We start from the raw sequence: 24,584 nt of genomic DNA on the forward strand, positions 1-24,584 counted from the left end.
AAGAAAGTTTAAGAAGTTTATGATTGTTTTCAGTCGAAATAAAGAGATTGAGGGGTCCTGATTGAGGTCTACAAAATCTGGAAGGGTACAGACCGGGTGTATAGAGATAGGTTTTTTCTCCAGGTGAGGGGTTCAATAATGAGAGGTCACACATTCAAATTGAGAGGTGAAACCTTTAAAGAGGATAGATGTAGAAATTATTTAGCACAGAGGGCGGTAGGTGCCTGGAACACGTTGCTAACAGAGGTAGTAGAGACAGGCACGGTCGTTTCATTCAAGGTGCGCCTTGATAGATGTGTAAGTGGGGAGCAGATGGAAACAGATGCTGAGGAATTGGGTGATAGGTTTAGACAGTTGATTTGGTTCAGCCCAGGCTTGGAGGTCAAAAGGGCCTGTTCCTGGGCTATAAATGTTCTGTGTTCTTTGTTCTTCTTTGTTCACTACACTACCATCTCAATGCTATGTTTCTCCATCTCAGAGAATGGCATTGGCAATTCCAATAATCTCAGAGGGAGTGAGAATATTACATGTGGCTGTGTCGGAATGAAACTGATGTACGCTGTACTGGAGTGTTTGCTGGGAGTAAGAGGATGATGTGATTAAAAAAAAACAGTTCTTACTGTCAAAATAACAAAACAGTGCATCATTAAGGAAAGTTGCACTGAATGCTTGCAATACATCGAGCTCTCGCTTGAGGTTGCAGCACGCTTCCGGTGAGCCGATCTGCAGTGCTGGTTAATACTGCTATTGTATCTTAATAATCTAATAACTGGAGACAAATATGCCCTTCCTCCCCGCCTTTGACCAGGAGAACTCCCAGCCTCGGAATTTCATGCGCCTCGGTACCATCATAGAAGGACCATGTGCTCACCGATCGCATCATTGGTGCGACACAGTAGCTTCACGTGCTCATTTCCATCCCAATTTTCAGTTTTATCTTTGCATTGGTTCTGGGTGGAGGAACTGGGATTATGTGATCCACTGCAGAAATGGGTACTTCCTTGTGTGGGGAAGCTCGTGAGGCAACAAATGTGAAACCTCATTGCTGTTGAAACATACATTTCAACAATATCCTGCAGTATCCCTTGTGAATTTGATGTTTTGTAAAAATCTATCACCCTCAGTCTTCAACATGCAGTACTCGATGGAACTTCCTCAGCCTCTTGAAACATCCAATTTGAATATACAGCCAATTCTGAGTTCCCACATGTCTATTTTTGCTCGCCAAATAGTCCTGTTGTGTCTCCGCAGACTTCCTTACATGTCGTATGTCACTGTAGTTACTGCTCTTTTCAAACACTCATCTCTGCATGGCCCAGGTATCATATAGTGGTGTGCGTTGTGGCCGCAGTAACCTCGTTTGAATCCGAGTTACGGCATGTAACGGTCTCCCCTTTTTAACGCCTTGTGGCACATGCCAAAGAAACACAGAAATGAATTAATTGAGTTTACATGAAAACTTTCTCTGATATTATGATTTTTTTCATCAAACCCCTCTCTCGCACATTTCTGTGAGATATATATCAGAATTCAGACTCACCCATTCTTGGAGACTTCTCTCCCTCACACAATCACTGACTTCCTTTAGGTTCACCCTCCCATTTCCCTTACAATCATTTTCACATTGAACCCTGTTCAGTCTGTGCTGCTGCGCTCACTGTTGTTGGGTGAACCTGCCGCAATCATACCATTGCGACCTTCAGACCAGTCAATCCATTTCGATACTGTGGTTTTGAGATCAATGGTCAAGTAGCAGTTTTTAATCACATGGATCAGATATTATTGGAACTTCAGGCTCAGGAAAAGAACACAGGGCAGCACTGAAGAAAAAAAAAACTTTTTTTTTCAAACAGATGTCTTTCTGCGGACTCCCACATCATTTATTTCACTTACTCATTCGGCTCGATCTAGACTATTGTGTGCAGTTCTGCAATCACATTAGCACTGGAAATGATGCTGGGGTGATTTGCCAGGATATTGTCTGGGTAGAAGAGTTTCTGTTATGAAGAGAGATTTGATAGACTGGATATACTTAGAGCACAAGAGATCGAGAGGAGACATGATTGAGATATACAAAATAATCAGGGATACGGATAGCGGAGACTGAAATAAACGTTTTGCTATAATGGAGAGATCACTCACGGGGTAATAGATTTAAGAACAGAGGAGGAAAGATTTGAGTCAATGTGCAGACAAACGTTTTGAAATCTGGAACTCAGTGCATGCAAAGGTTGGAGAGGCAGAAATCCTCATAACTTTCAGAAGTTGTCAGATGGGAATTTTCGATGACAGGCGTACAAGGCTGTCGGTCAAGTGATTAAAAAAAAAGAATTCGGATAGTTAATCGATTATTGATTTCCAGTACTGATACATAGGTTTCGTTTTGCATAGAACTCATGGTAATACCACTGCCTGTCACTGTGTGAGATTGGGTTCAATTCGCATCCGGGACGGGCGCTTGCAGCTTGTGAGGGCTAAGAAGCCAGAAACCCGCATTTGATTCCAGACTTATGTGACTGACTTCGTGGAATTTGCACGCTCCTTTTCTCTCTCTTCTGTGTTGGTTTCCTCTGGCTGCTCCGATTCCTTCTCACTGTCCAAAGGTGTGCACTTCAGGTAGATGGCAAACCAAACCTGAATGGACTGTATAATCAAATACAAAATCAAAGACAAAAGTTGGAATTGCAGCTCATGGCAAACAGAATGACCATTTGGGGTCAACAGATCATTCCTTGAAACAGATTTTGATTTGCGATGTTAACTCTGATTTCTCTCCACCGATGCTACCTAACCCGCTGAGTTTTTTAACTCATTTCTATTTTTGTAGGTGGATCAATAATGCGGATTTACAAAGATAGGATGGGGGAGTGTGAATCTCTTCGGCGGCATAGAGCAGACTCAATTGGCCAAATAGTTTCTGTCTGCTTTGTTTCTAATTCCAGTAACTCTGATTCTATACGTTTTTGTCCTTTTTTCAGCCTTTGGTATTTCACATCTCCCCCGAAATGTGGTTTGCAGAACAGGACAATCGACTTTTCGGGCATAAGCACCGCCAAACCGTTACCACCCGCTGCCTGGAAGAGGAACGCCTCATATTCTGCCTTGGTACCCTGCAACCATACGGGATAAATGTGGATTTCAAATCTTCCTCAATTCCCCTCCCCCCACATTATCACAGTCCGAAGCATCCAACTCAGCACCACACTCCGGGCCTATTAATCTTTTCCCCCTCTGACCTATCACTTTCTCCCCCGCCTCCATCCAATTATCGCTTTCTCAGCTACCTTCCACCCAACTCCAACTGCCGCCCATTTATCTCTCCGCCCCCACCCACACGTCTCATCCCTGATGAAAGACTATTGCCAAAAGCGTCGGTTCTCCTGCTTCTCGGATGCTGCCTGACCTGCTGTACTTTTCCAGCACGACCATCTCGTCATGGTGAAGATAAATTAGCTTAGCTCAGGCTCTTTATCTGAGATTGAGAAGAGTGAGTGAGAAAGAGATGAAGGTGTACAGTAAGGAGATAGATGCATGTTATAGAAATAAATTCCTTATGGGAAATGTTTACAATCATAGATCTACGTTAAACGCAATGGAGAGGTAGTCAGAGGAGATATAGGAAGAACATTTTCAACCTGAGAGTGTTGTATAATTGGAACTCACTGTTTGAACGTGTGGTAAAACTATGAGACATCAAAACACTTCAGGAGTATTTAGCCGAATACTTGAGAAGCTAGAGCACACATGGATAAGGACTATGGAAAGTGGGGCGAAGACAAACAGATATCTGATCAAAGATCCGAACACTGTACGGAAAATACAGAGCATGAAAGCATGTGAACGATAAAAGCATGGATACTACTGTTGATCTGTTACAAGGGATCTGTGGAATTCTACACGAGTCAAAAGGTCACTGTGGCAGGATGGGGCCACTGTGGCTGGATGGGATAATCATAGTGGAATGCTCCTCCACCAATTAACAGAGTCAGACTTGGGATGAACGGTTACTGTGACAGGCTGAGATGATAGCAATTAGTATCGTCAGCCTTGCCAGCTAAATATCATCACGGCTGGTTGGGACAAGTCATGACAATAAATATTTAGGACTTGATTTTAAATATTTGATTGATAGTTAGTAGAGTCAGCCTGCTTGAAACCCTTTTAGCAGAAAAAAAGACATTAAATATCTAATCAGCTTGGGACAGGAAAACATTGTGGTAGATGGGGTAGCTAAAAATCTAATCATGACAGGCTAGTCTCGTCTGGAAGATCATTGCAGCAGAGGTGGCAGTAAGATACATAATCGTGACAATAGAAAATCCCTATTGGCAGAAGTAGAGCGATAATGGTTTATTGTATTCCTGGAGTCAGTTAATTCTGACTAACACAGTTGCGCATCCTGGTAAGCTAACAAAAATATAATTAAAGAAAGGGTATAAAGAGCCACGGATCCTGAGTTTCGGGGTCGTTCAAGAGTTTGCTCTCTGAGTGTCACGGTTTTTTGTCTGCTAATAAAAGATCTACTCCTTGAAGAACTCCCCACATCTCCTGGAGATTGATTACATTTTCTCCACAACAACCACAACATTGGGTACAGTAAAATTGTGGCTAGCGCGGCTCGGTGGTGCAATGAAAAGTGCGCTAGATTTCGACAGCATTGTTAATATTGCTATACAAAGTTTGTTGTTTTGGGCTCCACCACAATCGGAGTTCAGATTTCAGCTGAATCAATTATTATTCTGCTGATACATCGTTAATTCCCATCGTCTGGGGTTCTCGAAATTGCTGTTTCCCACAGAAAATTCCTGACTCCCTTGTTGGTGAGTTTTGACGGAATCATATCATTTGAAGCATGATCAGACCAGAATCAACTGCTAACCCCCGAAACCTACAAACTCCGTGCTGAAACCCACTGTCTCTAAACGCATTCCCCTCCAATAGTTGCACAGGCATTATCGATTGCTTAAATATCTTTTTCCCTTTGGGCGACAGTCTGTTGTGGATGGACGGGGGAAAGATATTGATGTATTCGGTCAGTCATGATGATGTCAAATGGCGGGGTAGGACCAGTGTTTGGAATAGCGTCCATCTGTTCCTCTCTGTCAGTTCTGTTTCTGACAGAGCGTTTTCAACAATAATTTGTTGGAATGTGAATCTACACTACGGAATATCAAGGTCCTCCCGTTTACCCCACCGCTCTCACAGCCAGAATGGAAATCAGACAAGGTTTAGATAGGACAATCGAGGATTCTCCCAAGCGCTCTGTCAGACTGTATGCTCCTTCACACAGGTTTCCAACTGGACACATTGAGCAAGCAAACGTGGAGATTCAGGGACAAATTACACCTCTGTTTTGCTGCAGTTCTGGACATGGAGACGTATATGAATTTCTGACATTCTGAGCCTTACTGGGCATTCTTCTTACTTTACAATTTAAACTGGATTTGAATTTATTCTTGCATCACATTCTTACATCTTAAGTATTCATGGAAACCGTGCAACGTGTTCATGGATGTAGGAATGGTGAAGATTATTGATAAATGCAGTATGTTTCATGTTACCAGTATGACCTTTCAGAAGGAAGTTGTGAAGTTTTATTGATTCGAATTGAAGCCAATCGAAGGAAAGGCCTGGCGAGAGCGGCAATGTAACATTGTCTGTAAACAATGCAGGAACCAAAGGAAACCCATTTTTCAATCAAGTCTAATTTGCATATTTTTATGTGTCCCCTTTCCTGAACCTGATACTTCAATAATCACAGGTCCATGTCAATTTCACCTCGTCTGCATTAGCTTTAATTTCAGAACCGCAGCAAAAGTAGAGTAGTTGAGTTAAAGTTCCTAAGGTGTGAGTAGTATATGTGACCAGCTTGCTGTCTGCGGCTTCAATCGCGCAATTCGTTAGCGCCTGCTACTTAAAGGTTCGTAATATGCCACGGTTCTAAGTTCAATGCTTATCTAAAGATGCTGTTACTGACATTGACAAGGGATTATTAGCGCATCATACTAAAACACAATTGAAATCAATGTTAAGTAAAGTAACATTTATTTGAAAACTCCAGTTTCACATTTTTGTCAATTATTATCTGAAAAGCTGCAAATATTCCCCAGGTGAATATCCATCTGTGGATAGGGAAACAGAGATGAAACTTTTGCTTAATGACTTTCTCAAATCACTCTCCCTGCACTGGATGACATTCTGGGAAAGTCTGTTTACTAATTTCATATCATTCTATTTCCTGCAAACACGCAAAGCTCATTATCTAATCGAAAGTATTAGATTTATCTCTTTGGGGAGTTTGAATGTTGTCAGTAAATCTGGCAAAGGTATAACAAATAGTTTTTCTGTTGGGAGGAGCAGAGGGTGCAACTGGGATAAGGTCGAGTCTTGTCACAGGATTTTTGAAGCGGAGGTCAGTGAGTATTAAATGGACTCACTCTTCTTTCGAGTGATTGTGACCAAATGTTCACGGCAACAGATGGTAATAATAATGATGTTTTATATCTACAGGCCAAATCTTACTCACTAGAGGCACCATATCATTACAGATCAGGTGAGAGGGGTAGATGATGATCCTTATGCAAACCTGAGACAGTGAGAGAATTAATCCCATGCTGTTGGTCTCACTTTACTCATAACTGGTTAGTCAGCGGACTGATCTAACCGACTTCCATTCAATGCAGAGCTAAACCAAACAGCTCAGTGTATTTACAATATATATTATTTCATGTAGAATGAGCTGCAACCTCTATCAACGCCAGCAGCTCTTCTGATACTTAACATTTTCAGTTGCAGGTTATGCAATTTCTTTCCGATGAATGTTATCCAATTCGAGAGTATGTCCCTTTTGCCTCGCCATCCAGGTAGCCAAGAATCTCTGTCACTGTTAAATTCACTCCCTGTGTGTCTGCACATGACTTTTGAAATACAATGGAATCAGATCCTAAAATGTTTTTATTTCTGAAAATTCATCTCCGATTTCAATAATTCTCAGAATAAACAAAGTCTGCTCCAAACTTCTTCATCATTCCCCGTTGATTCTGAAACTCCAACTTTTAATTTCCACTCATCTAAACTAAGGAATTTCCCTCAGATTTACTCTTACCAACGTTACATCAGCTGGATAACCTCCCTTCAGACACAACTAAGTCTTTCCTGATTTCTCCTACATGATTCTTTATCTATCCCATCTTCCCAGTAAATCTGCTCTTTCCTTTTCTAGTGGTTTTATCTCAAAGAAAGCGTCATGTCTGTCGTTTCTATCGACTTTGTATCAAGTGAACTCAACAGTATCGTCCTAACGTATCCTTCCAGTAAACACTACCGTGTCTTTCACCATGCCTTCATATCCCAGTAAATTTCAACCTGAGAAAGAATACTGGGTCCAATTCAACGCATGAAAACTCACCACTAAGCTATGCAATTTCATTTCCAGCACAGGAAAGATGGAAGCAATTTCAATTACAGCTGAATCGATTGGCTGCAGCAGCATCGGGTCAAATCCCAGTCACATACGTGAGTGTTGTTCTTATATTTATTTCTTCTCTACGTGCGCTGAAGTAACACAGTGAGGGATCAATGACTGTTGTCACACATACATGGAGTGGCGTATTAAATACTGAGGTTGCGAGACCAGAGCAGTTTTTATTAACATAGACCATTCACTGTTCGAATCTCAGGCTCAGGAATTTGTCAGAGAACGAATTTGAGCGAAAGTTGAGCAGGGGAGTTTACCCCATGACGTAACACGAGTTTCTGCGGTTGCTTTGTTATTCACCTCATTTGTGTGTTTTGCATCATTGAGGATTTTGAAGTTGTCCCCTCTATACAAAAGGCCCGTGCTTTTGCAACATTGTACAAAAGATGCAGTACAATAACAGCCGATGCTGATTCAGTCTACGTATCCAAATATTGACCCCTGGAAACAGCACTGTGCACGCTCCTCGAGTCTGGAAAACATCTTCCTCCCAGATAATGTTACATTCCCGCCCTCATGGCTCTTTTCATTCCATCGGCTTCTGTTTTTCACGGAATCCGATTCAATAGATCTTGTCACTGTCATTTCTTTCCATGTGGTCAGATCTTGTGAACAGAATATAACACAGTGGGAGTGCCCTGGCCCATATCCCAGAAGTCAGACCATACTCAAGGAACCGTACTTTGCTCTTGATCATTTTATGAACAACAGGGAGAAATATCTATGCTCTTCAAAAATTACTCACCTATTTTAAGAAGCAAGATCAGCAGTTCCTGGTTCCTGCTTTTGTTGCCACACGGACCAAAATTGTTAATGCTGGAATCAGCCGAGACTGTCCGCTCTCCCACATCCAAGTTATCCCCAGGTTGTATTAAGAGGATGGTCAGAATCGCTTCCTTTTCTTCCTTGTCACTCTGGGATGATGTGAGCTGTGAAATCTATGATCTGAACTGGAGGCTACGTGGAAAAATGTATACACATCAGCTGCGTGAGAGAGGGGACTCGCTGCAGTGACATCCCATGCTGATTCAGACAGCAGAAGCCTCCCTGTGACTTCGAGAAGCAGAGACACTGGTCCCGAATAATGGGGAGAGATTCACTCTTTCCTCGCAGTTCTGCATTTTCTATCTTTCTCAGATGGCATTATTTGGACAAGGGTTCCCAAAAGAAAATGATTTGTTGTGCATGCACGATTTCCCTTTTCTACACATTTCCAGAATTTCCATACTTCCCACACCCGCCAGACGCCTACCCCGCTCCACAAACCCGTGTTTGATAGGGAGCTGAAGACCGCGTTCAAGCTGCTCTCCACCAACTGCATGACAATAGAAGATGAGTTCGTCCAGTTACCAATCAAGACCGCCCTGTACCGGGAAAGCAGCTAGCACAGACTCCTGGGAGAAGCGAGTCAGAATGGAAAAGAGCTGTTCTTAAAACTCTGTGCTTCTTTCACTCTGAAACAACAGACATAGCCTTAGTTAACCAAAAAAACTCACCTGAATAATGGTTACCACATCTGGCGCCGTTCAGGCTCGTTTGTCTCGGGTTTGATATTGCCTCAGACAGGTGACATACGTGCGAGCAGTCATGGGTTCACATTGCGGATGAGCCTTGGAAGTTTGCACACTACTTCATTTTTGACTAAGAAGATATGATTTCGTTGAGATCGGGGTCAGATAAAGATTCCAAAGCTTGAAAACATACACAAGCAAGTTCAAGGACCGCTTCTTCTCGGCCGTTGCTGCTCTGAGAAATAGATTGTTTAACTTGAAATAAGGCTGATCTTACCAATGTGGATTTTGCTGAGCGCACGTAGTAACCTGAATTCCTGAGTCTGGTCAAATTTTGCTTTTCTCACGCTGTGATCTGCATGTCCTTGATTACTATGATCTGCCTTTACCAATCGCAAACAACGCTTTCCACTGTACTTAGGTCCATGTGATAACCAGGTAGGTAAAAACAATGACTGCAGATGCTGGAAACCAGATTCTGGATCAGTGGTGCTGGAAGAGCACAGCAATTCAGGCAGCATCCGACGAGCAGCAAAATCGACGTTTCGGGCAAAAGCCCTTCATCAGGAATAAAGGCAGAGAACCTGAAGCGTGGAGAGATAAGCTAGAGGTGGGTGGGGGTGGGGAAAAAGTAGTATAGAGTACAATAGGTGAGTAGGGGAGGAGATGAAGGTGATAGGTCAGGGAGGAGAGGGTGGAGTGGATAGGTGGAAAAGGAGCTAGGCAGGTCGGACAAGTCCGGACAAGTGAAGGGGACAGTGCGGAGCTGGAAGTTTGAAACTAGGATGAGGTGGGGGAAGGGGAAATGATGAAGCTGTTGAAGTCCACATTGATGCCCTGGGGTTGAAGTGTTCCAAGGCGGAAGGTGAGGCGTTCTTCCTCCAGGCGTCTGGTGGTGAGGGAGAGGCGGTGAAGGAGGCCCAGGTCCTCCATGTCCTCGGCAGAGTGGGAGGGGGAGTTGAAATGTTGGGCCGCGGGGCGGTTTGGTTGATTGATGCGGGTGTCTCGGAGATGTTCCCTGAAGCGCTCTGCTAGGAGGCGCCCATTCTCCCCAATGTAGAGGAGACCGCATTGGGAGCAACGGATACAATAAATGGTATTAGTGGATGTGCAGGTTAAACTTTGAACAGCCGTGAATGACATGTGGAACAGTATGTTGGAGACAGCATTTCGAGACAGATACAGTTCCTATTATTAGAACAAGCACCACTGATGATGAATAACCTCAGAGAGAAGCAAGCGATCGAGATTTGCCGTGGACTCGATGGGCTGAACGGCTTCTGTCTGCACGTTAATGACGTCACACGTCTTTGCCGTCCCTCTGCCTGTCTCTGTGACAGAGTGGCTGAGGAGAAATAATGGCTTGTTTTTAATCCTCCCTTCCGCTTTGCACTGCCTGCAGCCCCGCAGCTCCCGGCTGTGGGGATGGTTCTTAGTGAGTGAGGGTTTCATTGGAGTCGCTTCATCTGGGACAGTTGGGACTCAGATGTTAAGTGATGCCCGATTGCAGCAAAGAAGCAGCCGCCTCTGAAATAAAAGCCTTTCTGGAGGATAGTTCTGCGAAGATTGATTCTGAACATCAAATGGGCAGCACAAAAATGCACTTACTGGAATTTTACTGAGGGAAGAGAGTCCACAGCCCATTTCTCTCTTTCCCACCAGCTCAGCATCTTTCTCTCTCTCAAATAAATGATATTTGGATGAAGTTCGCAATCAAAGATGCTAAGTTCCAGCGGCGCTCTTGCACCTGGCTGTGCCCGTGAGAGGAAGCTGCAGAGCATGTCCGCACATACATCCCCTCATAATGCCTGAAAGTGGAGGGAAATGTCTGAATACTCTGCCAATACAGACAGTTCAGTCCCGCGTGGGATAAACAGCACGGTCCCGCGTGGTGACATTCTGCAGATCAGGCACAGTGCACTTTATCATTCAGATCATACCAGACTGAGAGCGCTCAAGATGGCCAATCGGTCATTCGTACCTGTGCCAACTCGGGAGTTGCAAAAGATTGGTGAAAGTGGAAAGTGGATGTGTTCACGTTTCAAGTGTTTTCGTGAAGCTGGAAGCAGAAGAAGATACACTGTGAAGCGATTGAGATCTGACTACAGGAACCGCAAATAAGTTGTACAGCGCAGAGGAGAGCTTTGAAGTATTGAAGTATTGAATTCTGGTTAATGGGACGATCATGCTTTCACTAGGCCAGAAGAATCTACGTCAGTGTCTCTCAATATTGTGATATCACAGGCAAATGTCGCCGTTACCCTGCAGGAAATTCCTTTTTCCAATGTGAGGGCAGTCCATATGTAAATTAGCTTATATATCGAATCCTTTAACATAAGTAAGTCCACTGCACCTCAGTATGCTGTATTGTCTCCTTTCCACGTTACCTGTCATTGTGCCTGCACTGAAGGGGCTTTGCTCCTTCTGTGTGTCTTTTACAATCTGGTTGATGTGGGGCAGTTGTATTGACCCATCTTCTGACAGAATTTTCCACTTCACTTCAGTCCTCCCTAACTTCGCTATCTGATACCATTCCCATTGTTTCAGTGTTAAGCGCTCGTCTCAGATCCAGTCTGCCCTCACCCAAAATAAATGGAAAACTCAGTCACACTGTGATCACTGCAAGAAAGGGATATCTTCACTCCAAATTCATTGACAATTCCAAAGATAAAGTTAGGACTGCAGATGGTAGTGTGATGCTGGAAAAGCACAGCAGATCAGGTAGCATCCGAGGAGCAGGAATATTCAGGTTTCAGGCTTAAGCCCTTCATCAGGAAAAGGTTTGTGAATTGGGGCTGAGAAATAAAAGGAAGTGGTGTGGGATTGAGAGGAAATAGCTGGAAAGCAATAGATGGATGAATAGGAGAGAGAAGATAATAGGTCAGAAGTGGCAGTGATGGAATGGGTCGAGAGGGCGATGGCAAGTTGAAGGCTTGCGTTTGGGGGAGGGGAAATGAGGAAACTGTTCGAATTCACATTTAACCCGTGTGCTGTTAGAGGTCCCAAGCCGGAATGTGTGGTGTTCCTCCTCCAGGCGTTAGGTGGTAACGGTTTGGCAGTGGAGGAGGTCCAGGACCTGCATGTCTTTGACGGGGTAGGAGGGGGAGTTGAAGTGTTGAGCCACGGGATGGTGAAGTTCGTGGGTGCGGGTTACCCAAAGATGTTCTCTGAAATGATCTTCAGGAAGGTGTCCTGTCTCCCTGATGTAAAGGAGACCACACTGGGCGCAGCAGATGCAGGAGATGACATTGGTAGCTGTACAGGTGAATTTCTAATGGATGTGGAATGATCCCTTCGGATCTGAATTGGAGATGAAGGGAGTGGTGTGGGTGCTACTTTCACCCCTCCTTTAGTGGCAGTGAAAAGTGCCAGGAGAGGGTTGTGGGCTGGTGGAGGGAAGTGTGGACATGAAGAGGGGGTCGTGGAGGGAATGGTCTTTTCGGAATGCTGGCAGGGCTGGGTAGCGAAATAGATCTCTGGTGGTGGTATCTGTTTGGAGGTGGCATCAGTGGCAGGATATGACGCGTTTAATGCGGAGGTTGGTTAGGTGGAAGGTGAGCACCAGGAAGTTCTGTCCTTGTTGCTTTGAGTGGCGTGGGGTTCAAGGGTGGTGGTGCGTGAAGTGGAGGGGATGCGCTGGAGGGCGTTATCAACCACGTGGGTAGGCAATTTGTGATCGTGGAAGAAGGAGACCAACTGAGTCTTTCTGAGGTGTAATTGACCATCCTGGGAACAGATGTGGTGGAGGCGGAGGAATTGGGAATAAGGAATGGAGATTTTACACGAGAGAGGATTGGAGGAGATGTCGTCTAGATACCTGTAGGAGTCGGTGGGCTGGTAGTATATGTCTGTAATTAGTCAGTCACCAGAGACTTTGATGGAGAGGTCCAGGAAGGTGAGGGAAGTAGCCAAGATGATCCGGGTAAATTTGAGGTCGGGGTGGAAGGTGTTAGTAAAGTTGGTGAGCTATTCAAGCTCCTCGTTGGAGCACCAAGTGGCGCCAATGCATTCATCAATGTAGCGGAGGAACAGACGGTGGATAGTGCAAGTGTAACTGCGTAAGATGGACAGTTTCGCGTATCTGACAAACAGGCAGGCATATCTAGGTCCTATACGGATACCCATGGCTACCCGTTTCGATGGAGGACGTGGGAAGATTGGAAAGATAAATTGTTGATTTTGAGGACTAATTCAGCCCGCTGGATGAGGATGTCCGTGGAAAGGTACTGGTTGGGATGGTGTGAGATCAAGAAATGGAAGGCTTTCAGACTTCTGTCACAGCAGATGGATTTGTACAGGGACTGGATATCCATGGTGAAGATGACGCGTTGGGTGCAAGAAAAACGAAATTAGTGGAGGAGGTGAAGTGCATAGGGGTGACGCGAATATAAATGGACATTTCCTGGACTGGGGAGATAGGATTGTGACGAGGTATGAAGAGATTATTCGGATGGGATAGGCGCAGGCTGAGACAATAGGTCGACTGGGGAATTCAGGTTTGTGAAACTTAGGCAGGAGGTAGAATCGGGGAGTGCACGGTTTATGGACAATGAGGTTGGAGGTTGTGGATGGGCGATGTCCAGAGGTGATGAGATTGTGGATGGTCTGAGAGATGATGGTTTGGTGATGGGAGGAGAGGTCGTGATCGGGGTCAGTAGGAGGAGGTGCCTACGAGTTGGCACCTGGCTTCAGCTTTGTCACTCTGCCCGACTCACAAACCTAATTCCTGATGAATGGCTTATGCCTAAGTCGTCCATTCTCCTGCTCCTCGCATGTTGCCTGACCTGCTGTGCTTTTCCAGCACAACATGCCCTACTCATTCATTATTACTGTCTCATTTCACACTATCAGGTCCATGCTGTCTGTTTGATTCTCGAGAACACTGTTCTCATGAACTGTGACAAAATCTGCCAATCTGAAACTAAAACAGAAATTGCAGTAAAATCACAGGTGAGCTGGCAGCTTCTGTGCAGATGAATCACAGTTAACGTTTCACATCCACTGGGTCCATCTCTCCACAGATGCTGCCAGACGTCCTGAAATTTTCCAGCAACGTCTGTTTTTGTTTGATTTTCAACATCGGCAATTTTTTCGTTTATGTTTTCTTATTTTCTGCCAATATGATTGGGCTAAAGATTACGTTAAATGTTTTAAATATGACTGCGATGGAATGGCCAGATTCCACCAGCCCGCTACTTTTATTTGGTTCACGTGTCCAATGCCTTTCCACTTGGTCACCGCGGCCTACAGCTGCACTGCACATAAATTGACAAAATTGTGGCATTCTCTCGGATTGGTAATCAGGAACGAGATTGATTGAAATTGTTGAAAACGTAAGATAAACTGAGAAAATACGGGATATTAAACGGGAAACTGAAAGGGTAAGAGAGAACAGCGAATGAAAACGTTTTTATAAAAATTGAAATGTAATTGCTCAAGATTCAGAAAATGCTTTCATCCACAAACATACCTCAATGTGGAATGTAATGTTTGGGACAACCAGTGCAAGCAGATTGCAAAATCTTAGTTTTAAAGTCTTGCTGCAACTGTTTTTGTTTTAATGAACGCACACATGGGATTCAGTGCTGTAATGATCCGCTAAACTGGAGAAGGAAATCCTTGCCTTCGAGGATACGTCCGGAAGTTTCACTGATTTATCCCAGTAATGTTAGGACTGTCCTCTATAAGCATATGAGTAAAATTATTCAAAGTTCCATGGAGTTTCGAATGAGTGGTGAAGGGAATGTCTCCATTCACAAATTAATCATTCAGTAGAATTCAATACAGGGGCCCATGAAATTATGAACAAATTGAACAAGAACACGGACATACGATGCACAATAGCTACGACAATTACAATGTGAAAACTGTTGATTTCAGATCTACGGTGGCCTTTGGTGATGGCATTTACTGTCCAGAACCAATCTGCACTGGAATGACTGGAGAAACACTGTGAAGTATTTGAACTTCAGTCTCCTTTATAAATAGCTGAGACTCACACAGGGCACGGGGAGTTTGAGATGTTGGCCTTCCAAACCTTTTGAACATTTCGTGGAAGAATAGAGGGAGTGATAGATAATTTTCGTCTCCATGGAGACGATGTTCATGAACTGGATAGATAATAATTTACCTTATTTGAGTTTATGCATAGAGACGTCATATTTAAAAAGCAAAGAGTTCATAGTGTAAGTGTAGAATCTGTAGGTCCCCCTCAGTGGGACCATTGTATGTAATCCTTGTCCTCATTCACCAGCAAAAACATGTAAAGAGCTTAGAAAGGGCACAGACGCTGTTTCCAGGATAGCAAGATATTAGAAAGTCAAGTGACGTTGTTTACTGAGACATAAAAATATCAGAAAGGATACAAACGGGATGATAGAAAGAATGAAGGAGTTTATTCACGAGATTTGGAAATGCTGGAGCAGGAACACGCAAGTTTGAAGTAAACTAATGAGATTTTCACATAACGCGAGGTTTGAATACCTAAATGGGGAAATACCCTTTTCGAGTGAATCAATAACTTGAGTTATAGCTTCAAAACCATCAGTGAATGATTAAGAGAAGTTTGGATGAGAGTTTCTTCCACTCAATAGAGTTAGTTAAATCGTGAACAACTTTCCAGAAATAAAGCGTAGAAGCTGATTTCACAGTGTTTTAAAAGATACACGAACAGTGTTTTAAAAGATACAAGGAGGGAATTTACCATTGAGAGAAAGTCAGTGTGGTTGCGTAACAATTTCGAATTTGGTTGACTTCAGACACAAAGACATTTCATGAACACGTACAACTGATTAAGATTGAGTGTAAAAAGTTCATGGCTTGGTAAGGTGTGGCTTATTATTCAAGGTGAAACTCTGCAAATGGAGCAGATGTCCTAAAATAACTACAGAGACAAGTTATATCCTAATGAGTAGGAATTGAATCGTCACTTGGAGACGCAACACCTACTTTAAAGATTTGACCACATTCACATGATGTTATGTATATTTTGGACATTCATAACTCCACCCAAGAAATGCACCAAGACGACTCTGTCCTTTTGTGTTGTTAACCCTCTGTACTTTTCTGCAGCACGTCATTGAAGATAAAATATGCTCAGAACAAAATTCAATTCAATACAATATTCAAACGGTCCTATGTGATTTTTTTTATTATTGCAATAACCTTTGTGAGTTTGTAACAAACTGTGTAACATGAAACCAGTTCAACATCTATTTTCCCGGAATTTGACGCAGTGCACATGGGAGACGTTATCTACCTACTGAAAAATCACCTTTGGCTTTCTCTCCACACATGTCTGTACACGTTTTAGATACTTGCAGTATGTTTGTTGATCAAGGATTCATGATCCAGAAAAGGTCGTTTCTCAATCCACAATCTCGGGTATTTTCCCATAAACTTGGCTTTGCTCAATATCACCTTCGATCCGTAGCCCTCAACACGATGACAAATTGAAGCTGCTCCATGTGAGGCTCAAACTTAAAACTTCGGCACAGCACTGCCCACTATACTGGAACAGAGATACTGTGCACTGGTCACCTGCAGCACAGGAGCAACACATTAATGCTTACCTCCACATTCCTGGTTGTACCTGAACGTTTGGGAAACCGAGTTTCTCTGATTCCATGGCTAATAACAGGGATTATACGATCATCTTCACCAGTGGTTCTGACCCCGTGTGAGGAAAGTGCTGAGCTACTGATTGCAAAGATGGGTAGATGGTTGAAATATACAATTTCAACATTTGCCTTCACTAACCAATGAACATTTTATTTTGTTTTTCATCTGTAGAAATCTTAACATCTTCATCTTTAACAGACTCAATGACAGATCTCCATTGTGTCTCTGGCATCGAATTCCAAAGTGTAAACCCCCTCTGAATTCTTCCACCGCAGTCTGCTGTTTGGGAATTTTTTCTGTTGTGGGAAATGCACTTCCCGTGTGTCAACTGTTGCTCCCAGCATGCGCTCTGGCATTGCACTCATTTTCCTTCTGACACTTGCTCACTCTGTTGTTGTGATCATACAGTGACTTGGTGTCGCACGGCCCAGGAAAATGATACAGATCAAGGTTTTTGCATTGTTGAATTCAATGGTCAGTTTAGCCTTATTTAGGATTTTGAAATTGTCTGTCCTGTACACAAGTGTGTGTCAAAAATATCTGAGCGGAAGAAAGGTGTTCCGAATAATGACATTGAGCACTATGCACTCTCGTCCAATCTGGAAAACAATTCCTCACAGGCAATATAATAGACAATAGGTGCAGGAGTAGGCCATTCTGCCCTTCGAGCCAGCACTACCATTCATTATGATCATGGCTGATCATTCTCATTCAGTATCCTGTTCTTGCCTTATCCCCATAACCCTTGATTCCACTATCCTTATGAGCTCTACCCAACTCTTTCTTGAAAGAACACCTCCTGCTTTCTCGGGTTCTTCATTCCGTTGACTTCAAATCTTCACAGAATTCAACAGAACTTGTCACATAGTCTTTTCTTAATTTTTGTTCAAATCACTGTGAGCAGAGTGTGAATGCGTTTGCCCCACAACCCAGAGGTCAGACCATAGTCTTGGAACCGTACTGTACTATTGATCATTTCACCAACACCAGGGAGAAATATCTGCTGTTCTGCATAATTTATACAATTCACTTATTAATAAGGTCATAGCGCCCTAGGTCTACGTGACGAGGTGGCCGAGAGGTTAAGGCGATGGACTGCTAATCCATTGTGCTCTGCACGCGTGGGTTCGAATCCCACTCTCGTCGCTGTTTCTAATGCTGCTATTTTTGTACGCTCACAGCTGTCTTATTGAAATTGGAACTCCAATGGTCAGTTTATATGCATCGACGCAATTATAAAATCTCAAAGAATACTTTGAGCCAGTTGCCTAAACTGCATTGAAATGTAGATCACATTGGGATGATGAAAAGGAACGCGATTTTATTTTTCAAGTCAAGCTGCTGTGACTTTTTATTGTATGAAAGAGATCCAGGAACACCAAATAACTAGAGATGCGAAGTGTATGTTTATGCAGTGGGATTCTGAATGACTGTTTTGTCAGATGAAATCTGGAGCAGGTTGAGTAGAAGTGATTCATCTTCGTGAGAAGAGCACAGAGAGACAGCACAAAATATTGGAGATATTTCAAAAGGGGCAGGGCATGGGTGTAGGAGCACCGAGAACTAGCTGTAAATGCACAGTGGCGAATTGCCGATGTTGGTGCCGTGCATGGGCACGGAGAGACTTACGCATTGGTCTCTCCCTCGCCCGTTGCTCTCGCCATTGATGAATGCTGGACACAAGGCACAGATAAACACAAGATGTGGGAAGCAAGCTCCAAAACGTTATGCACACACTGGATGCATCACATTGCACTATGAACAACTGGAGAAGTCAGCATGTTAACTGTAGGGACTGAACCTAAACTGTGGATCAATAACCGCAGATTTATGCAGCATAAGCATGAAAAATGATTTAATGTGTCTTTATACGCATGTCATTAACAGACGTTTCGTTCTAAAACCCGTGTGGTTGAAAGAAGAGGACACCACATGTCAAGCTGGATGGCAACGTAACCAACTTTGCTTTGAAATTGAGATCTATTTGATCATTTTACACAGTGAACAAGTTCATTTTAAATAATGCAAACCAAATTCCCTCACCTGGAATAAAAGTGCGATTTAATTATAAACATTGTCCTTGCTAAGTAGCAGTTATTCAACATGAAAAATAGGATGAAATTTTTATTGAGCATACATCAATTAGGACCATTCTTTCATTTCGGATTGACTGCAACATGCACATGCTAAACAATGTTTAAGAAAGAATGTCTTTTGGAAATAATGATTCGGTGGTGACTAAAAATAATATAAAATGCACATGATGTGGATATTCCACCAATGGCTCCAGTGGTGGAAATGGTCAGTGGGCAGTATTTCTATGATGATATAGAGGTGTGTAAGCTGCCAGGGATGGGAGCTCCCACCTCATCTAGAGCAGCGTGTGTTGACATGGACCAGGGAGCATTGTGGCATCAGTCTGGGAGTTCCAACCACAACTGGAGAACCTTCTATTGACGTGGAGCAGCAGGGAGCATTGGGACATCAGACTGGGAGATCCAGCCTCATCTGGAGCAGCCTCTATTGACATGAAGCGGCAGGAGCATTGGAACATCAGACTGCGAGATCTCACCTAATTTGAAGCAGCTTCAGTTGACATGGAGCAAGGAGCTTTGCGAGATCCGTCTGGGAGCTCCACTCTCACCTGGAGCAGCTTTTAATAACATGTAGCAGCAGAAAGCATTGGGACGTCAGAGTGATAGATCCAACATCAACTGGACCGCTTCTATTGACATGGAGCAGGGAGCATTGGGACATCAGACTGGGAGCTCCAACTTCACAAAGAGCAGCTTCTATTGACATGGAGCAGCACGGAGCATTGGAACGTCAGGTTGGGAGCTCCAACCTCACCTGGAGCAGCTGGTATTTACATGGAAGAGGAGGGAGGATTGGGACATTAGGCTGGGGGAAAGGGTATTCAACTATTTTAATCTGAAGTAAAATATGTTTCAACACCTCAGATGTTAATTGATTTGTGAAGAATCTTTCCCAGGAAAATAATTAATTCTTCAGATATTAAAGACAAGTCTTGCAAATTCCAACTCAGGAAAACGCATTGGTACAGAGAGAAATGGGAGTGATGTTTCATGTCTTTATCTTTTCTTTTCTGGCCAACTCTGCACTGGATTACATCACCGGAAGGATGATTTCACTCATTTCATGTTGTTCAGTTTCCTGCAAATACGGACAGGTCATTAACGTAATCTAAAGGTGAAGATTAATGGGAAAATGCGATGTTATGATTAGGCTGGAGTTATCCTCAAATTATGGTGAAAACGCAGCAAAGTAAGTTGCAATTCCCTTGATCAGCAGTGACCTCATTTATTGGCTGATCAGATTGTGAATGGTCGTTTTTTTGAGGATATTTGAAGTGAATCAATGATGGTGATTATCTTTGTTCTTTGTTCACCTTGTGACATTGCTCATGTCCTTGTTAGCATACAGCTCTGCAGCGTGTAAAATTTCAACTGTGCCTCTGGCCAGTGGTATAACCATTCGTATAGCTGGCTACGGATCAGGCAGTTGAAAGTTCGACTTTTACTTGGTGCAAGCGCATTGTGGAGATTAATCACACATACAAACTAATCATTTTTGTTCCGCTGAGGTGGATAATATTTGAAATTTTCATCTCCACGAACGAAAGTTCTTTCACTGCCTTCGAGTATTTAAACATTACCAAGAACAATCAGAGTAAAAATCACACAGCACCAGGTTGTATCGAACAGGTGTATTTGGAAGCACCAGTGTTCCATGCACTGCTTCTTCATCAGGTATTTGTCAACTGTTGGAATCTAAAGTGGCTTTGTGTAATTTTTAAATTTGGCCACCCCAGTCCAACACCAACACCTCTAAGTCATGGGTACCATCGACACCACGAACGGTCGGTTAAAGTCCAGATGATCTTCCATAAGATTGCGCATATTGACACACACACTAAGTTTCTGCAGAAAAACACCCACCTAATGATGGAGCGGCTCTCTGGAAGCGAGTGCTTCCACATAAATCTGGTGGACTATGCCCTGATATTGTGTAATTTTTAACTTTGTCTACTCAACTCAAACACTGGCACTTCCATATCATAGATAACATCAGTCACGTCCCAGCGCTGTCAGAGAAGGCAATCCTGGAATAGCCCAATACATTGCTCATAGGTACGTTTCGTTTTCAGAAACCAATGCACTCAATCGCTGCAGCTCCTGTGTATGAAAAGCGCAGAAAAGAAATAGCTGAGACTCCGTTTTTACAGTATTTTGAAACTCTTTGGGAAGTGGAATCAGAGGACAATGAAGGATTAACTGTCCGACTGTGCAGAGAGAGGGAAGGCACTTTTTCCTTCTTTGAAGAGCTGGGGTATTGACTGATCTAAGGCATGAAACAGATTCCTGGTAGTGCTGCGCTCTCTGCATCAGGAACAAGAAGTCCTGATTTCCTGAACGGTAATGAAACCCAGGCCACTCAGTTAAAGCGCCGAATACTAACCACTAAACCTGTGGACAAGGGCAGAAGCAGTTGCACCGTTTCTTCATAACACAGTTTTTGGAATTATGTCACTGCAGATATATTTCCCTTCAAAAATGATTGAATTATCGAGTGTTTACAGCACAGAAATGGGTCCCTTCTTCTCATTCCCAGCACCTGGTCTGTAACCTTGTAAGCTCTGACGTTTCACGTGTTCATCTGAATGCTAATTTCTCTGGAACGTTTTAATCTCGTAAAACACAACAAATGGGATTAAAGTTTGAGATGGAAAAATGTGTTCACATTCAGTCGGGGAACTGAACCCCATTTTTACCCACAGACTGAAGCACGCAGACACATTTCCCCAAGAGTGACACAATCCTCGGGAGAAAACAAGCAGAAAGTAAGATTTCACGGACTTGGCGGATATTGTCCCATTTTAGACTTCAACACCAGTGTCTGGTTACAGCAAAGAAAGGAAGCATTTAACCCCATCCCGTCTCAGTGTTCCTTTTGCATTGTTTCACCTTTAATCTGTAGTTTGGACTGCCTCACCTCGTTCTTGCTGTCAAACTTGATCATTGCTCACACCCGCTATTTCCTGTCCTGCCGAACGGTTTTCCTGAAGTTCTTGGAATGAAAAACAGGAACGGCCTATTTCAAGCACTTTTCTAGTTTACAAGGCCAGTCTTATCGCCACTGAGCAATCACATTGCCAGCTCAGAGAGAGGGTCTCATACATTAGAAACTGAAATGCAAAGATGATTGGATAGCCTCAGTATTGTAACCCAACCAACAAGACCGGAATAGAGCCGAGGGGATCATGCACATAAGAATGAGAGTATAGAATGATGAATCTCATGGTGTCCAGGGTGGTGTTAAGAGAAATCTTCTCTGGTAGTGTAGTGATGAGGATTCAATGCTTTCACTGTCATGACTTGTTGAAGATTAACGTTTATAGTAATCAATATGAAATACTGCCTGATATTTCGAAGCAGAATGATGTTGTGCAGAAGACAGAATCGTTTCCCTGCATGACCTAATAAGAGAGCTCGGAAGAGCCAGGAGGAGACATGAGAGCCAGGAGGAGACATGAGAAGTTGTTGGCGGATAGGATCAGGGTTAACCCTAAGGCTTTCCATAGATATGTCAGGAATAAAAGAATGACGAGAGTTAAATTAGGGCCAATAAAGAATAATAGTGGGAAGTTGTGTGTGGTGTCAGAGGAGACATAGGGAAACACGATATAAATATTGTTTGACAGTGTTCACCTTAGAAAATGAAAATGTTGGCGAGGAAGATACAGAGATTCTTGCATCTGGACTAGAAGAGATTGAGGTTCACAGGGAAGAGATATTAGAAATAGTGCAGAGTGTGAAAATAGACAAGTCCTCTCGGCCGGATGGGATCTATCCTAGGATCCTCTGGGAAGCAAGGAAAGAGATTGCTGAGCCTGTGGCATTGATCTAGAAATCATCATTGTCAACAGGAATAGTGCCTGAGGACTGGAGGATTGCAAATGTGGTTCCCTTGTTCAAGATAGATGGTTGAGACAACCCTAGTAATTACAGACCAATGAGTCTCACTTCAGTTGCTGGTAAAGCATTGGAAAAGGTTACAAGAGATATGATTTATAATCATCTAAAAAATAATAATCTGATGAGGGACAGTCAGCACGGATTTCTAACGGGTAGGTCGTGCCTAACGACTCTTATTGCGTTTGTTGACAAAGTGACCAAACAGGTAGATGAGCGTAAACAGGTTGATGTGGTGTATATGGATTTCAGCAAGGCGTTCGATAAGGTTCCCCACAGTAGGCCATTATACAAAATGCGGAGTAATGGGATTGTGGGAGACATTGCAGTTTGTATCAGTAATTGGCTCGCTGAAAGAAAACAGAGGGTTGTAGTTGATGTAACATGTTCATCTTGGTGTCCAGTTACTAGCGGCGTTCCACAAGGGTCGGTGTTGGGTCCACTGCTATTCGTCATTTTTATAAATGACCTGGATGAGGGCTTAGTAGGGTGGGTTAGTAAATTTGCGGACGATACGACGGTCGGTGGAGTTGTGGATAGTGACAAAGGATGTAGTAGGTTGCAGAGAGGCATAGATAGGATGCAGAGCTGGGCTGAGAGGTTGCAAATGGAGTTTAATGTGGACAAGTGTGAGGTGATGCACTTTGGATGGAGTAATCGGAATGCAAAGTACTGGGCTAATAGTAAGATTCTTGGGAGTGCAGATGAACAGACAGATATCAGTGTCCATGTACACAGATTCCTGAAAGTTGCCACTAGATTGACAGTGTTGTGAAGAAGATATACAGTGTTTTGGCCTTTATTAATAGAGGGATTGAGTTCCGGAATCAGGAGGGTATTCTGCAGCTGTACAAAGCGCTGTTACGGCCACATTTGGAGTATTGTGATCATTTCTGTTCACCGCATTATAATAAGGATGTTGAAGCTTTGGAAAGAGAGCAGAGGAGATTTTCTAGGATGTTGCCTGATATGGAAGGAATGTCTTACAAGAAAAGACTGAGGTCCTTGAGGCTGTTCTCGTTAGAGAGAAGAAGATTGAGAGGTGACTTAATGGAGACATACAAGATAATCAGAGGGTTAGATAGGGTGGAAAGGGAGAGCCTTTTTTCCAAGTATGGGGACGGCAAACACGAGGGGACACAACTTTAAAGTGAGGGGAGATAAATATAAGACAGATGTCAGAGGTAGTTTCTTTAATCAGAGAGTAATTAGGGTATGGAATGCTTTGCCTGCAACAGTAGTAGATTCGCCAAGATTAAGTGTATTTAAGTCGTCATTGGAGAGGCATATGGACGTACATGGAATAGTGTAGATGGGATGGGCTTCAGATTAGCATGACAGGGCGGCGCAACATCGAGGGCCGAAGGTCCTGCACTGCGTTGTAATGTTCTATGTTCTATATGCTACAGTTCCACATCAGCAATGTCATCTGCAATTGCCTGACTTTCAATCAGTTTAAAACAAGAACGGAGTGGGCGACAGGAAAACGGAAGGGGAATAGTGGTTTGTGAGAGATAACTACATGCCTCGTGGAGCCAGGTTCAATGGAGATACTGAATATCGGTTTTCCTGTTGACCTTGGTATACTGATAACTACGGATCAATTACCCAATATTGTCTGCCCTTTTTGTGTTGTTCTTTGTACATTTCACCTCGGTTCAGTGCTCCGGGGGGACCACGTTTTTTTTTTTAAATTTGGCACATTTTACTCAGGTCGGTTTTGCAACTTCATATTAAGGCCAACGTTTTTAGGAACAGAAAGACATCATTCAGACCATCAAGTCTGCTCCGCTATTGAATGGTTTGATATCTGATCTGATAACCTTGAACTGCACTTTCTTGCCTTTCCCCATAACGCTTGATGTTTTTGCTGCTTGAAGATCTGCCAATCTCAGCCTCATTACACCTAATGACACTTCCTCAACAGCCTTCTGCTACACGAACGTCCACTGATACAGACCTATCTGATAGAATAAATGCTTC

The 24,584-nt window shown here is 43.3% G+C and overlaps 1 non-coding gene across 1 annotated transcript; it reads left to right on the forward strand.

The window, feature by feature from the left end:
- The first annotated feature begins 17,672 nt into the window (after positions 1 to 17,672).
- On the forward strand, positions 17,673 to 17,754 carry trnas-gcu (transfer RNA serine (anticodon GCU)). The gene has a single exon. It is a non-coding gene; the product is annotated as a tRNA-Ser (tRNA).
- The last annotated feature ends 6,830 nt before the right edge of the window (positions 17,755 to 24,584 follow it).

This window comes from Chiloscyllium plagiosum, unplaced genomic scaffold, assembly GCF_037043375.1.
Source record: "Chiloscyllium plagiosum isolate Xiang-an unplaced genomic scaffold, Cpla_swu_hap1 HiC_scaffold_42, whole genome shotgun sequence".
NCBI lineage: Eukaryota > Metazoa > Chordata > Chondrichthyes > Orectolobiformes > Hemiscylliidae > Chiloscyllium > Chiloscyllium plagiosum.